At 39.5% G+C, this 4,174-nt stretch overlaps 1 non-coding gene across 1 annotated transcript; it reads right to left on the reverse strand.

The window, feature by feature from the left end:
• Positions 1-2,047: 2,047 nt before the first annotated feature.
• On the reverse strand, positions 2,048-2,155 carry LOC130959768 (small nucleolar RNA R71). Its single transcript, XR_009078834.1, has one exon. It is a non-coding gene; the product is annotated as a small nucleolar RNA R71 (small nucleolar RNA).
• Between the last annotated feature and the right edge of the window lie 2,019 nt (positions 2,156-4,174).

Raw genomic sequence — 4,174 nt, forward strand, 5'->3', positions numbered from 1 at the left:
CCAATGAAATACATAAGTATCTCTATCTTTATCTTTATGTTTTATTCATATCACCCATACCATTTGAGTCTGCCTGACTGAGATTTACAAGGTGACCATAGCTTGCTTCATACAACAATCTTCGTGGGATCGACCCTTACTCGCGTAAGGTTTATTACTTGGATGACCCAGTGCACTTGCTGGTTAGTTGTGCGAAGTTGTGTTTATGCCATGGTATTGAGCACCAAGTCTTTGGGGCCATTATTAGGGATTATTTGAGTTGTGAAAAGTAGTGATCACAATTTCGTGCACCAAGTTTTGGCGCCGTTGCCGGGGATTGTTTTCGAGTATTGACAACTGACGGTTCATCTTGTTGCTTAGATTAGGTATTTTTCAGAGTTCTTAAGAATGAATTCTAGTGTTTCAAGGTGATGTTCTTATCATCACCAAAGCTGATTAATTCTCATCAATTTAGCTCTTGAATGCAATGTCCTGCTGAAGCTTGGCTATCCATGTCTAATTCCTTTAGACTAAAGCTTTAGACTAACATTGCATGATTCCTGGAATTCTCATTAAGAATTTTGATGCCTTTATTTTCTTTTCCACTTAATTTTCGAAAAAAGCACAAAAAAATTACAAAATCATAAAAACCAAAAATATTTTATGTTTCTTGTTGAGTCTAGTGTCTCATATTAAGTTTGGTGTCTTGCATGCATTGTTTATTTGATCTTGGTTCTATTTTCAAGTCAATAGTACAGGGAACTGAAGATTCAGTACATGCAGCAGAGGAATTATACAGAAAAAGCTGGGCCTTCAAAACGCCCAGTGAAGAAGGGCAGACTGGCATTTAAACGCCAGCCAGGGTGCCTGGTTGGGCGTTTAACGCCCAAAAGGGTAGAGAATTGGGCGTTAAACGCCAGAATGTGCACCATTCTGGGTGTTTAACGCTAGGATGGCACAAGAGGGAAGATTCTGTTTTTAATTCAATTTTTTTTTCAAGTTTTCAAAGTTTTTCAAAATCAAATCTTTTTCAAATCAAATCTTTTCAATCAAATGTTTTCAGAATCAATTTCTTTCCTTTTTCAAAGATACTTGCTAACAATTAATGATTTGATTGAACAATTCAAGTATGTTGCCTTTTCTGTTGAGAAAGGTTTAATGTTTGAATCATATCTTTTCTTGTTAGGCAAGTCATTAATTTTTAAAATCAAATCTTTTTAAATTGTTTTTCAAATCATATCTTCTCAATCATATCTTTTTCAAAAAAGTTTTCAATCATATCTTCTTCAAAATCTTTTTCAAAATGATTTTTTTTAAAATAATTTTCGAAAAAAAAAATTTTCTTCCCCTCTTCTCACATCCTTCTATTTATGGAGTATCACTCCTCCTCAATGCACAATTCAAACTCTATCTCACTAAGTTCGAATTCTTCTACCCCTTTCTTCTATTTTTCTGTTCCTCTGACACCTCAAGGAATCTCTATACTGTGACGTAGAGGATTCCACATTTTCTTGTTCTCTTTTCTTTCATATGAGCAGGAACAAAGACAAGGGCATTCTTGTTGAGGCTGACCCTGAACCTGAAAAGACCTTAAAGCGAAAGCTAAGAGAAGCTAAGGCACAACTCTCTGTAGAGGACCTAACAGAAATCTTCAAAGAAGAAGAAACCATGGCAGCCGAAAACAACAACAATGCCAACAATGCAAGGAAGGTGCTGGGTGACTTTACTGCACCTACTCCCGACTTCTATGGGAAACATCTATCCCTGCCATTGGAGCAAACACTTTGAGCTTAAGCCTCAATTAGTTTCTCTAATGCAACAGAATTGCAAGTTCCATGGACTTCCATTGGAAGATCCTCATCAGTTTTTGGCTGAATTCTTGCAAATCTGTGACACTGTCAAGACTAATGGGGTTGACCCTGAGGTCTACAAACTTATGCTATTCCCTTTTGCTGTAAGAGACAGAGCTAGGACATGGTTGGACTTACAACCTAAAGAAAGCCTGAACTCTTGGGAAAAGCTAGTCAATGCCTTATTGGCAAAGTTCTTTCCACCTCAAAAATTGAGTAAGCTTAGAGTGGAAGTCCAAACCTTTAGACAGAAGGAAGGAGAATCCCTCTATGAAGCTTGGGAAAGATACAAACAATTGATCAGAAAATGTCCTTCTGACATGCTTTCTGAATGGAGCATCATAGGTATTTTCTATGATGGTCTCTCTGAACTATCCAAGATGTCTTGGATAGCTCTGCTGGAGGATCTCTTCATCTGAAGAAGACGCCTACAGAAGCTCAAGAACTAATTGAAATGGTTGCAAATAACCAATTCATGTACACTTCTGAAAGGAATCCTGTGAACAATGGGACAAGTCAGAAGAAAGGAGTTCTTGAGATTGATACTCTGAATGCCATATTGGCTCAGAATAAAATATTGACTCAACAAGTCAATTTGATTTCTCAAAGTCTGTCTGGAATGCAAAATGCACCAAACAGTACTAAGGATGCTTCATCTGAAGAAGAAGCTTATGATCCTGGGAACCCTTCAATGGAAGAGGTGAATTACATGGGAGAACCCTATGGAAACACCTATAATTCTTCATGGATAAATCATCCAAATTTCTCATGGAAGGATCAAGAGAGACCTCAACAAGGTTTCAATAACAATAATGGTGGAAGAAACAGGTTTAGCAATAGCAAGCCTTTTCCATCATCTTCTCAGCAACAGACAGAGAATTCTAAGCAGAACCACTCTGACTTAGCAACCATGGTCTCTGATCTAATCAAAACCACTCAAAGTTTCATGACTGAAACAAGGTCCTCCATTAGGAATTTGGAGGCACAAGTGGGACAGCTGAGTAAGAAAATTACTGAACTCCCTCCTAGCACTCTTCCAAGCAATACAGAAGAAAATCCAAAAGGAGAGTGCAAGGCCATCAACATGGCCGAATTTGGAGAGGAAGGAGAGGCAGTGAACGCCACTGAGGAAGACCTCAATGGACGTCCACTGGCCTCCAATGAGTTCCCTAATGAGGAACCATGGGAATCTGAGGCTCACATTGAGACCATAGAGATTCCATTTGATTTACTTCTGCCATTCATGAGCTCTGATGAGTATTCTTCCTCTGAAGAGGATGAGTATGTCACTAAAGAGCTAGTTGCTAAATACCTTGGAGCAATCATGAAGCTAAATGACAAGTTGTTCACCAAAGAACTGGATGACTTGTCTAGGCAGAAAATACCTCAAAAGAGACAAGATCCTGGGAAGTTCTCAATACCTTGCACCATAGGCAACATGACCTTCAAGAAGGCTCTGTGTGACCTAGGGTCAAGTGTAAACCTCATGCCTCTCTCTGTAATGGAGAAGCTAGGGATCTCTGAGGTACAAGCTGCAAGAATCTCACTAGAGATGGCAGACAATTCAAAGAAACAAGCCTATGGACTCGTAGAGAATGTTCTGGTAAAAGTTGAAGACCATTACATCCCTACTGATTTCATAGTCCTAGAGACTAGGAAGTGCATGGATGAATCCATCATCCTTGGCAGACCCTTCCTAGCCACAGCAAAGGCTATGATTGATGTTGATAGAGGTGAACTGATCATTCAAGTGAATGAAGAATCCTTTGTGTTTAAGGCTCAAGGATATCCCTCTGTCACCATGGAGAGGAAGCATGAAGAGCTTCTCTCAAAACAGAGCTAAACAGAGCCCCCACAGTCAAACTCTAAGTTTGGTGTTGGGAGGCCACAACCAAATTCTAAGTTTGGTGTTGAACCCCCACATTCAAACTCTAAGTTTGATGTTGGGAGGTTCTAGCATTGCTATGAGTATCTGTGAGGCTCCATGAGAGCCCTCTGTCAAGCTACTGACATTAAAGAAGCGCTTGTTGAGAGGCAACCCAATGTTATATTTTATCTATTTTCCTTTGTTATTTTATGTTTTCTGTAGGTTGATGATCATGAGAAGTCACAAAATCAATTGAAAAAGCAAAAACAAAATGAAAAATAGGAAGAAAAACAGCACACCCTAGAGGAAGAACCTACTGGCGTTTAAACGCCAGTAAGGCTAGCAGATGGGCGTTTAACGCCCAGTCTGGCACCATTCTGGGCGTTTAACGCCAGAAAGGGGCACCAGCCCGGCGTTTAACGCCAGAATTGGCTCAAAACGTATTTTTGCATGCCATTTGGTGCAGTGATGACTTTTC

Source organism: Arachis stenosperma, chromosome 10 (genome assembly GCF_014773155.1).
Source record: "Arachis stenosperma cultivar V10309 chromosome 10, arast.V10309.gnm1.PFL2, whole genome shotgun sequence".
NCBI lineage: Eukaryota > Viridiplantae > Streptophyta > Magnoliopsida > Fabales > Fabaceae > Arachis > Arachis stenosperma.